Source organism: Apodemus sylvaticus, chromosome 5 (assembly GCF_947179515.1).
Source record: "Apodemus sylvaticus chromosome 5, mApoSyl1.1, whole genome shotgun sequence".
NCBI classification, from domain to species: Eukaryota; Metazoa; Chordata; class Mammalia; order Rodentia; family Muridae; genus Apodemus; species Apodemus sylvaticus.
The window spans coordinates 57,420,063-57,433,186 of NC_067476.1; the positions used below are offsets into that span (position 1 = coordinate 57,420,063).

Consider the following 13,124-nt stretch of genomic DNA (forward strand, 5'->3'; position numbering starts at 1 on the left):
GCATGTTTTGTGTGTATGTTTTTGTGCATGTTTGCGTGTGTGCATGTGTGTGCATGCATGTATTGTAAGGTGTGTACGGGTATACACACATGGAGGCTGGAGGCCAACACTGAGTATCTTCCTCGTTGCTCTTCGCTCTGTTTTAATTTTTTTCCTTTCACTAGCTTGCCCAGTAACAGAATGGCAGAAGCAGGATTTGAGCCTGGCTTTCTGATCTTACAGTCAATTCTTCCCCCCGCCCCCCAATCTTCTTGCACTTTATCTGAGTGTGGAACACATGGCATAAAGCACGGTGAAGTGTTTCCCTCCTGGTGTTCTTTTATTGCTGTTGACTTGCATTCAAATAGATCGACCTGGTTTGCAAGCTCTTTTGAAATTGCTTTCTCTAGATAAAAGCTATGTCTGCATGTAGTCTGGAAAATGGCCACTAGAGGGATGTAATACCTTGTTCAACTTGCATTTATTGAAGGTCCTTCCAGCACAAAGGACACAAAATAAGAAAACAAAACCAAAACCAAGCATTTCTTCAGTAAAAATATCACCTTTGCAAAACCATAATTATAATTTTGACAAATCAATGCCAACAAATAAAATAGGATCTTTCTGTTTCCGATTTTGTTTTTCAATCACCTAGGAGATTCATTTGTTTCTTATCAGGCACTGAATCTCTTGTGCTGTAAATTCTTGAAGGGTAAGGGCTGGTGCCCTACTTACTCCTATAATCCTTGTAGCCTTGAGCACATGGTCTCACAATAACAAAAGGTTAATACATTTTTTAAAAAGTTCGTGACAGAGTCTCGGCTCTCTGAGCCTGGCCTCAATCTTTCCATGTAGCCTGGGGTCCTTGAACTTTTAATCCTCCTATGCCTATCTCCTGAGTGCTGGGATTACAGGCACACACTGCCACTGCTGGTTTATGGGATGCTGGAGATCATACATTCTAGGGAAGCACTCTATCAACTGAACTACATCTCTAGATTGATGAATGTTGAGTTTAATAAAATATTGTCCGATCAATGTTTGAGGAAAAAGAACACATAAATTTAAGGAGCATGAAAAATATATGTTGAGTAGCCATATTAAGAATGTCAAGATCTGCCCACTGGTACAAGAGTGACATAACTATTGTGTTAGCAACTAACCACTTTTTCAATTGGGGAGTCATAGACTCTAGGAGAACCTAACTGTTGTGTTGTTGAAAGGACATGGTGTCAAACTACATTCTAAATACTTACATACTTATGTTTAAACTTATAGATTAGCATTGCTCAGAGACATTTCCATCTGCAGTGGGCAGTAGCTCATGTAAAAATTCATAAGTGGTCAAAGTACAAAGAATAAGGAACTGTGGAGAGACTAGGAGGGACACTAACCCGACCAGCTCAAAGAACATAGATGGGGTATAAGGAAGGTAAGAGACTGAGCATGGAGAAAGGTACCGTGAAGCAGGTCTTTAGGGCCTGTTGCACTCATAAACTCTATGTAGCTATCTTTACCTGCATATAACCTACATAAGAATCCCTGACACTATTAATGATACTGTTATACTTGCAGACAGGAATCTAGCATGGCTGTCCTCTGAGCGGTTCTACCCATCAGCTGACTCAGACAGATGCAGACACCCACAGCCAAACACTGAAAGGAGCTTGGGGACTCTAATGGAAGAGTTAGGGGAAGAACTAGGGGGATAGGAACTCCATAGGAAGATCAGCAGGGTCAACTAACCTGGACCCTTGGATCTTGAAGACCCTTGGAGACTGAACCATGAGCCAAGAGCCTACACTGGCTGGACCTAAGCCTCCCCACACATATGTAGGAGATGTACAGCTTGGTCTCCATGTGGGTTCCAAACAACTGGAGTGGGGTCTTTTTTCTATCCCAAAAGTTGTTGTCTGTTTGTGGAATATGTTCTTCTAGCTAGGCTGCCTCATCTGGCCTCAGAGGAGAATGGGGGAGGGATTATGGAAGTGCGGACCAATCTGGATGTAAAGTGAATAAATAAATAAATAAATAAATAAGGGGGAAAGATTTGGTCATCACCATTTCTTCACGCAAGAGATGAGGCCTTACCTCCCACTGAGGGATTATGGGTAGTTAATGGGGTTCAGGGGAAGGTATTATCATTTCTTCAGTGGAACAGCTTTTGATAAGTGGCCCATGGTTTCAGTAATAATTCCCAACTAATGCTCATGCAAGCAGCCATAAGTATACTCAGTAGGTCACAAAAAAAAAAAAAAATCAAAATAGGAGAGAGTCTTGTGGGGAAAAGGAGTTTCAGTTAGGGACTAAGGAAGATAAGAGACAGTAATGAAGGCAAAAATGACCAAATTTCAATATACAACATATGAAATTCTCAAAAAATCAAACATATTTTTAATAAAGGAAAAAATAAAATATTCTGAAATCAGAATTTCCTTATTTTCACAGTAATAGCATCCCATTACCTGTGGATAAATGGCTGTACCTTAGGCCACTCGCAGACATTTTAGGCCATCAGGGATGCCTGGTTTCTTCTTCAGTGTACTGGCCCTTACATCTGGGTTTAAGCAATCTTAACACAAATAGTTTGGTCCAATGTGTACATCTCTCCTCTAATAAAGCTTTATGGGGACACTCTGAGTCACCTTGCTCTCATGGGAATTACTATTCACTCTGTCCCACTCCTGTGTGCAGCATAGATTCATTCCTTGGCTGGAGAAATTGCCAACCACCCTGCTTACCCAAGCCTTCTCTCTCTGCTTGGACGCTAAGCTCCTCCATTTCTCATTCCCAGTAGGAATATAAGGACAGTACCTGGCCCGTTCCTAATCCCAGAGCTCCCCGTGACCCCATCCCTCTGCATTAGGTTTCCTTAAGGAGACCCTGATCTGTAGATTACAAGCAGCCCAGATGACATCGTTTGTCCTTTAGAACCTTCCATGCTGATTCCAGACTCTTGACTTACAATCCAGTGAAACACAGATGGCGCGCATGCTGGCGGCATTCTCCAGCGCCTTAATAGCAAACGACTTGAACAAAGGATAAACTATGATTCCCCAATTTTCTAGCCATTCTCACATGAGTTGAAGACAAATGAAGAGAATTTTATCGCTCACAAGGAACAAGGGCTATAACAGCCGGCACTCGACTTAATGGCGGAACGCGGATTGATAGTGACTTAAAGAAAATCTGATGGAAGCCAACCACAGTGCCCTGTTACTCGGGTCCCACTTGAAAGCACACGGCCCCTGTGTGCATCTCCTCGGGAAGAGAAAAAGATGGCCAATCGGCTAATGACCTGTGACTCTGGACTGGACTGGAAGCATTGATCGACCTTTGGGTTTTCTCTGTGAGAAAGGATTTGTTGGTGCCTGTCAGCAGGGCGAGCAGGAGGCACGTCAGATGATTCCTGGTGTTGACTTTGGCAGTCCAGTACTACAGATGCTCAGATGTGTCAGATCAAGAAGTCTTCAGACATTTGCTAGAAGCTCTGTCGTGGGGGCATTTAATCCTGTATTCATTAAGTCAACTGAGGGGAAGAAGAGGATAAATGGGGTTGTTTTGGTTTTTTTTTTTTTTTTGTTGTTGTTGTTTTTCTTCAGAAAGGAAAGACATATTGACTTTTGCTTCCCAAATAGACTGTTCTGTTTACTGTAGGGAAGCAGTCACCCTATCTTTGCATCTGTCGCAAGCATGGTGTGGGGGAGGGGAGCAAAGTTAATGCATTCTAATGATTCATGCCTGAGCATGGCAAGTTGCTTTCAACCCTTTCATAAATTACTATTGGCAGCCCATCTGGATTAGGAGCTGAACCAGATGGTGAGCACTTGACAGCTTACTCCGTCTCAGCAGAAGGGATCAGCTGACCAGAATTCACTTCTGTTTATGGCAAATGACACTTGGAAGATGGGGGAGGGGAGAGAGAATCCTATCTTTAGCTTGCTGCTCCTTTTAACAGAGACCTGAGCAGTGTCCTTTCTTGTTTGTGACAGCCTTCAATTTGGAGGAGATAAGCACTGTGTCTCCTTTTAATCTTTGCTTTGAAAAAGTGCTGTTTGTACTGCAAATGTTAAAAGTATGCTCATTTTTGCTGATTTGTTATATATTTTGATCCTTTCCACAAACCACAGAATACACATACGTGCACATATTTCATAGATACATAATAATAAATGCCTAGAAAATAAGAAAGGAGTAGGTGAAGCTGAAGTCACAGAATCCTGAGTGTTGGTATTCTGTCTAAGCTCCACCCCACACTTACCTGGCAATAGCCAGGTATGCCCGGCCCATAGATCTGGCCCACTATAAAAGGGGCTACTTGTCCCTCCTCTTCCCCCTCCTCTCCCTCTTTGCTCTCTCTGCTCTCCCACATACTCTCACCTGCCCCTTGGGCTCTCCTCGCCCTCTCTCTCCACGTGGTCATGTCCAGCCTCCACTCCACTCCACTTCTCTCTCTCTCTCTCTCTCTCTCTCTGCCTTTCCCTACCACTAACTCCCTGAATAAACTCTATTCAATACCATGCCTCTGTGTGTGTGGTCCCTCAGGGGGAAGAGGTGCCTGGACAAGGGTCTGCCTGGGTACCCCCTTTCCCCACACTGCCGTACCACACTCCCTTAACCCCCAATCCTCTCTTTTTAAGCCCCTTCACTGAGGTTTAGTGCTAATGGATAAAAGATTCATCCTTATAATTTGGCAAGGATCAACATACAAGTCCTGTGAGAATAATGTCATCGTTGGGATTCCACATGAACTCAGACATGGAGTTCTCTTTATAAAAAGAAACTGAAAAACACTGTAGCCAACAGTCAAGTGGCCCTGATCTGACTACAGAAGCCTGAGTCTGGACTGGAGGTGCTGAGAATCCCGGAAGACATCATTACAAAGCCAGTAAGAAACAAAAAGCAGTAAGGGGAAAACAAAGCAGCCAGATGTCAAAGAAGTGATCCCATTCCACCAGGGGGAAGTGTACCCATTTTCCAGATGAGCAAGTCAAGGTCAAGACCCTCGGCCAGCAGCAGAGAAATTCACTCCAGCTCAAAGGAAACAAGTGACCTGAAAACAAACACACCTGAAGCCAAGAGAGGCCAAGGAAAAACCAACCCTCAAAATGGCAGAGCAAGAGACCCAGGAACACACAAGCTCTCCCCCCCCATACCCTACATACTGCCCATACATGAAGAGCTGTTGGCAGTGAGTGGCTTCAGAGGAGGAGGATATGACTTCCTCAGGGCTAAGCCCCATCCTGGGTTATCCAGTCCCAAGGGGTCAGCCACTTGTACCGTGTACATATGTGAACATGTGGTATGTGAACATACATGAAACAACACTGAAGGGAGTCAGTAGGTTGGATGTTTATATGTATGAATGTTGGTCGATCTGTATTTGTACATATATGTGTGCATGTATGCATATATACATGTAACAGTAATAATTATAGAAGAAGAGGTCATGAACTTAAAAGGCAGTGGTGGGGAGTGAGGGAGGAACTTGGGGTGGACATGATGTAGATAAGGCACTCATGCAAGAAATTCTCAAAAAAAAAACATTAAAGGAAAACACACAAAAAAATACTCAGAAACAAAACAAAATGTGATCCAGAAATGATTAAATAGAAATCCTACAAATAGGAATATCAGTTCCTACCACTCAGAAAGATCAATAGATGAAACCAAAGGTGAACATAGCAAGAGAGCGGCAGCCAGAGGGCGCCAGGCTGGACAGTGTGCCAGACAGACTGACAGACTCCTACAGCAAGTGCAGAAGAGAGAAACAGGAACCATATAAAAGCAATGTTCAAAAGGGTGATGCCTGAAACTTACCATGGGAAAGGCTTCGACAAAATGGCACCGCAAGCGCTAAAAGGGTAACTTCATATATTTGAGATCAGTTGGAAAGTATAAAGCTACATTGTTATGTATCTCCTTCCGATAAGAATCCTTTTTATTCTTCCCTCCCCCTCCCCACCCTCCCACCCCTCCACCCCTCCCACCCCTGACACAGAGTTAGCGTTAGGCCCGGCATTCAATCCGGGGTCTGTGTTTACCCACTTACAACTCTATCATTACACGGCGGCGTCACAAGGCTCACTTTCATGTGGTTTATATTGCCTTGTGACATGCTCGCCCTTAAACTGGCCAAACATTTCTCTACTTAAGGGAAATGCAGGGTCATCTTCAGCCTGGCATTACTCTGACCAGCGGCAGTATGGCGTGTCTACACCATCCTCTCCTTGAAAGCTCAGAAACCTTGCCCTGCATGGCTGACGAGTTCTCTTAGCTCAGGGGGTTTAGGAAGAAAAGATGAAGAAGAGGAACCCCTGAGCTAAGAGAACTCCTCAATCATGCAGGGCAAGGTTTCTGAGCTTTCAAGGCAGCCTCCCTCTGCTGACTCTGCTCTTCCCCAGCATTTTACCCACAACAGGATTCAGGCAACTTCACATCATCATCATCATCATCATCATCATCATCACCACCACCATCACCATCACCACCACCACCACCACCACCACCACCACCACCACCACCACCATCACCATCACCATCACCATCACCATCACCATCACCATCAGAAAGTAAATTTGCATTAGAGTTACTAACTTGTAGATATTTTGTGAAAAACAGATACTCCTTTAATGCAGTCTAAGCTTTGTGATACATTCTACACTAGGAGTTTCAGAACAAAGGGAAAACAGCCATCAGCCTTAACAGTGTTTGTTAAGAGTTAGCAGGTTGAGCGGAGATGCTGCTCTTTACTCAACGTCTAAAAGAACAGCTTATTCTAGATATAAGGACATTTGTACAGCAGCTAAGTTCAAATTGTCGTAAGAACTCAACTTTGTAATTTCCCAAATTTCAATCTGACATTCAGCACCTAAATATATCATCAGACTCCATCTGATCCATTAGACTCCATCAGACTCCATTAAGACCAGTTAGCTTAAAATAAAAGACCAGTTAGCTTTTGTGTGTGGATGTATATCCAGACAAGGTTACTCTGTGTAGTCCTGACTGTCCTAGAAATCACTGTGTAGACCAGGTTGGCCTAAAATTCAGAGATCTATCCATCTCTGGCTCCTGGGCGCTGGGATTAAAGGTCTGTTCCAAGCCATTTTTAAATGTTGAACTATTTGGTGGGACTCTCACAAAATACAATCACTAATGGATCTGCTAGGCAAGAGAAAATGTTGCTTTTTTCCCTTGTGGAGAGCTAGCATTGCTTTTGTTTTCCATTTAATGTTAAAACAATGCATTTTTTTTACTAGGCGTGGCTTTCCTCCAATATCATGCCTGCTCCTGAACAGTTCAAATTATCTCTGATGTAAATATCAAGAAAGAAAGATGAGCATTTCCTTCTGTGGTTTAGCTCTCTAGACAGTAAGTATCAGCCTGTGATGGAGGTGCGACAGGGCAGCAGGAAGGATGACTAAGTCAGGGATGATTCAGAGTAGCAGAGTTAGAAGGAAAAAAAAAAAGGAGTAGATGTGAGAAGCGAGAAGGGATATAAAGTATCACATAGTAGCTGCTCGGCGGGGCCATCTGGCTTGAAGGTGCTCTCTTCCCTGCGGTTCCCTCCACGCCCACTAACTTCTCTCTGCCCACTGTATTCTCAGTTCAGAGTCACGGCTCCCATTTCTGAAGTACTGTGCAGCAGAGCCTCTGACCCCACAGGTCCTGTTTCCTAGAGCACATATACTCAATATCTACCTTCTTGACTGGATGCCAGTAGGTTCTTACAATTCTGACACACGTTTATGTATCTTTGTCTAGCCTTGAGGTCACAGTCATTTCCTGCATGGTCAATACTTTTTTTAAAAAAAACAAACCAAAGAAAAGTACAGAGAAAATGGAGCCAGAGCTAAAGCCAGAGATGAAATTCTCCTTGAGCATCCTAGAATAAAAGAGAATCCACGGCCATGAAGCAACCAGGCTCAATGCAAGTTGAGTCATAAGAAGAGAGAGACCAATAGTTAGCAATCTAATGGAACGATTCAGACAAGCCACCCAGTCCTTTGCTGCTATGGGACACATAGCACAGCAAGTTGTTGGACCTCTCTGTGACCAAGTTCTATTCTGAAAAACAGGGACAATGATGGATCAGATACACAATAGAACATGATCATTAAATCTCTCAATTACTATACAAAAGATGGTGTTTTCTGTGACAGAAAATGAACTTGTCATCTTAGTTCCCTCAACTCTTGCCATGTCCTTCCTTGACCCAGAGCCTGAAATGGTCCCTGCCACACAGTGGCTTTACATCACACGTCCTGCTACAGAGGGCACTCATAGATTCACTTGCTGGCTGGCTCTTCCCACCAAAATAAGGGCAGATGTGGCATTAGATGCTTGGGACTGCCTGCTTTACAAAACATTGAATGTGATTTTGGAATGAAGAAATGAATTTTCATTCTAAACTCGGACCAAAGTTCATTATCATCTGTAGAAGCAACCGAGGTGGGGTGGGGGTGGGAGTGGACAAAATTTTGATTAACTCAGTTTTTCTCTACTCTAGGAAATAGAAATTTTAAAGAATTTATATGAAAGAAGTCACATGGATTGGATCAAAGCAGATGACACTTAAAGTTACACAGAAGTAAAATATCCAGCTAAGATATAACTAACACATTTAACTTCACCATGATAAGAGAGAGTGAAACACGTCACCATCTTTCATGCAGGGATAGAAATTGAGCTAATAGATGCTCGCATATAAATCCTAAGTGATTTTTAACAAATAAGAAAGGCAAATGAATAGTTCATGAGGTAGCCTGTCCCTGCTGTGTGTTTTATGTTTTGAGCTCTGACGCTGGAGCTGCGCTTAGAGAAAGAGACAGAGATCCCTTGCTCCGAATCATCGCTGTCACCTAAGCTTCGGACCAAGCACTTCCAACCACTCCAGTTTCTTATGACGTAAGACCAAACACTGTGTGCTAGCAGGCCACCTTTCGTTAAGAATAATGCCAATCAAAGCTTAGGAGTAGGTGAGGGGAACCAGGAGCCGAGGGCTCTCAGCCTTGCTGTGAGTCTAAGCTTGGCTGTTATCATATTCTATTATAAATAACTTGTGTTATAACTGCATGCAAAGCAACACACAAAATATAATGCAGTGTCTCTTGGCCATATGACAGATGTTTCCATCAAAAAGGATTTTGTTTTTAAAAACCACTCAGTGATCCAGGATTATCATTAGACTGCAGGTTAGATTGAGAAGGATCAGTGAAATATGAGCGTTACCACTATTCATTCTGTGAGGCTGCTGGGTTCAAACGTCTTTGATTCCAGGATATGAAAACAGTGTGAGTCTCTCTCTCTAGGATGGTATTCTTTACAGAATAGAAATGACAAACATCTCAGATGTGTCCAGAACACTTTATCTCAGATAAATCCTGACAGCTTCACGTGAAGCTCAGGAGAAATGGCTAACGGAGGGGCCTTTAAGGATGAGGGCCTCAGGGCGCACTCAGTACCCGTGGCTCCTCCCACTTCTCACACAGCTCTCGGCTGTAAACTCCAGCTCACCGGCTTCCCTTCTCCAGCATCCTATAGAAGGTTCCTATAGAAGCGCGTCATTTCACCCAGGGCTCCCCTGCTCCTCTCATCTCCATCTCCCTAGTTCCCTCTCTCTTCTCTTCCCCCTCCTCTCTCTGTCTCTGTCTCTCTCTGTCCCTGTCCCTGTCTCTGTCTGTCTCTGTCCCTCTCTCCTCTCATACCTGGTTCAATTTACCGATCATGTTTGGTCTTCTGCTTTCTCTCCCTGCTGTGTACTCTTCCAGATGCCTATGGCTGTAATCTCCTCATATCTACAATAAAATTATCCTCAACCTTATCTTGGAGCAGTCATTTCTTCATTTTGTCAAAATGCAAACTTCCGGGGGGGGGGTTCTATCATCAATAGTAATAAGTTAAATAACTGGGCCTCTGATATTTCTACGTGCTGATATTTCAATTCTAAATACTGCTTTTGATATCTGATGAGGAATACTTATCTTCTGTAATTCAATGCCAATCTTCCCTGTCTAATATAAATGTGCTCCACTGTTGCAATCATCATGTTGCAGTTATTTGAAACGGTCATGTGGCTCTTAGTATTTTGCTTTGAAATCCCTTTGAACAGATTTTTAAATCAAAAGTCATTTTGTATTGGGTGTTTTCTATGTGCAAGGAATGGTGTTGTGTTATTTAATGCAAAATATTAAATGGGAATTTCCATTTTACAGAGGAGGAAAGCGACTCAAAGAGTTAACTTTAAAAGCCACACCATTATCCTGGCACTCCCAGTGCACACAGCCAAACTCCTTGATGTGGAGTCTTAGGTTTCTGATCCATGCCATTTTGGAAGTATCTCCTAACAGCGCTTTGTGGCATCTCAAAGCCTAGGAACCCACTGTGATACTTCATGTAGACATTTTACATGTTTGAATGTCTGTCTGTTATCATTGTAATGACTCTAACTCTCCACTCCAGAGTGGCTGTGGCTGTTAAGTTCCTTCTTGGAAAACTTCTTTCCTTCTCTGGGAACCCAGGTGTGTGGAGATGGATCAGATGGAGACAGGGATGCAAGTTGCAGGTGGGATCTATGGCATTGAAGTCAGTAGCCATGCTGTCCTCTGGCTTGCAACTGAGATTTGGTTTCTAATAGGTTTCTATTTCATATCCACTTTCTGAGTCAAAATTGTGCTTTGCGGAGAGACAGTTTCTTTTTACCTTCAGTCCCTTCTTCAAAATGAAAGTGACACTGATCTGTAAAGTTGCCAAATCTCATGGTAAGACAAGATCTTGGTACTATTAGAAAGCAAGCTTACATTTCTGAGCTATGGACAGAAACATAGTCTATAAATTATAATCAAGCTAGTTGGCTGTTAAATTAATTGTCTTGTAATGGTTCTAATTAGCAGGATTTTTTGTTAGACCCAAACTGCCTCCTAAAAATGGGGGGAATATAAAAATCAAGACTAGGAAGAATGAGGGAGACAGAAAAATTGGACTGGATGGGTAAGTAAATATGTAAGTCATGCTAAAAACAAAAGGGGGGGAGGGAGAGGAGGAAGGGGAAGAGGGGAGGGAGGAGAAGGCGGAGGAAGATGAAGCAAGAGCAGAAAGCACATCAATCAAAAATTTAGGTTTCAGAATTAAAGTATTTCAGACTAGAGCAAACCAGATATCGTTTACCAGTGAAAACTTATGACCACCTTTCTGACTCTAGGAATGAAACATCAACCTGAACCAGAAAATGCCTGAGTGAGAAGTAGGGGTTACATTTGTCATTGGCCCTCAAGTGACTGGGAAAAGACAAACGTGTGATACGGAGAAGGGAAGCAAAACCATAAGGACTGGGATGGTACCAGCTTCCTGACTGCAGGAAGTTTCTAGATCAGAGCTCAGAGAAGGGAGATCTAAGAGCCCAGAGCTCTTACTGAATTAACCATTAACCAAAGAGCAAGCATGGACTAGACCTAGCCTCCGCCCACCACACACACACACACACACACACACACACACACACACACACACACACACACACAGCAGTGTGAACAGCTCAGTCTTCATGTGGGCCCTCCAACAACTGGAGCAGGGGCTGTCCCTGTATTTGTTGCCTGCCCATAAAGACTCAATATGCTATGGGGGAGGACAGATATACCGGAGCTGGTGGGCAGGGTGGGGAGTCCTCCTTCTCAGAGTAGAATGGGAGGGGGAAATAGAGGGGGGGAGCTTCGGGAGGGGGAGATTGGGAAGAACCGGGGCTGATATTAGGATGTAAAGCAAATAAATAAATTAATTAATTAAAAAGAAGTCAGGACTAGTCTTCAGAGAAGCACGGCACCTAGAACTGGTGGGGTGGAATACTGGGCAGGAAGGGACAACCCAAACCAGAACTCCAGAGGCCAGGAGAGGGAGATGTTGGCTGCGTTTTTGTTTGCTCACACATGAGGAACCTCCCCAAAGCCAGAGAGAATAGCACAAGCAAAGAGTAGCCTGATCAGGAAAATAACATCATCTGCCAAGACTGGGAGACCCAACACCCTTACTTACTCTAGGCATCATGGACCCACACTAACATACAAGTGCCTCTTGTATCTCACAGTCTTCTGCATGCTTCAAGACACTTACAAGGAATCAATGTGGATCAATTACGAGGGGGAAATGAAAGAAGCAGACGGTGTGTGCCCGGGCTCTAGTCTAATGGAGAATAGCCTTTCCTGGATCTGGCCCAACACCTAACCCAAGACGCTAAGCACCTACAGTTGTCTTCGGTAGTTGTGCCCTGTGGAAAACGGTTTGCCCTTGTCATGGCCTCCAGCTTTTGGCTTTTGTTGGGAGACCTTGGATTATTTCTAATCTCAGTTTTGCACGGTCCCATGGTAACCATTTGATCCCCAAAGCCAATGCCCAGGTCAGACTGTTTTCTGGAAAGAACATTCCCTTGTCCAGGCTTCCAGATTTGCTATTTAAAACACATCTGAAAGGGCAGAGCAGGAGGCTAAAAGGAAATGAAACCATGTTTACGACATCCCACCCACTTCGTTCCTTCAATTGTGCTCTTGAGTTTCAAGGATATTGTAGCTAGGGAAAAGGAGAGCTGGGGTCTCACCTCTCTGGACAAATCTATTTCATCTCGTCATGGTCCAACAGAAGTCCTGCCTTCATTCCTTCCTGCCTGATACCTGCTCCAAGAACTAGGCCACCTCCCTGTCTTCAAATACCCACGCTTCCCAAACGCATTCTTTCTCTTCTTCAATGCCCTGCTCTGCCCTCACACCAGCCAGGCCTCAGCACACCCTAAGGCACCCACTGAGCGTGCTCACTGAAGTGATCCTCCTGGCACATTGCCCAAGAGCATGGAAACTGGAGCCTGCGCCTTGGATTCAAAAGCTGCCTCTTGTTTCTAAGTTACTTAAAACCCTGTACCACGGTCACCTTGTCTGTGGAAGGAAAACAGTCTTAGCATTTCATAGAGTCACTCTGTGGATTAAATGAGATAATGTCCCTAAAGCCCTTGGCACGGTGCCTGGCACATAGCAGGCTCTCCCTCAACGGGAGCTTTTGTTATCATTAGTTACCTTTTATGTGGGGTTTTGTTCAGTAAAATAGCAAGGTCAAAAGGAAATAAGAATTCTGGTAGGTTTTGTTTTGTTTTGTTTTGTTCC

At 43.7% G+C, this 13,124-nt stretch overlaps 1 protein-coding gene across 1 annotated transcript in view; it reads right to left on the reverse strand.

Moving 5' to 3' along the window:
* Positions 1-13,124, reverse strand: part of Ccdc141 (coiled-coil domain containing 141) — a 178,464-nt gene that overhangs the window by 52,676 nt on the left and 112,664 nt on the right. The window lies entirely within an intron of this gene.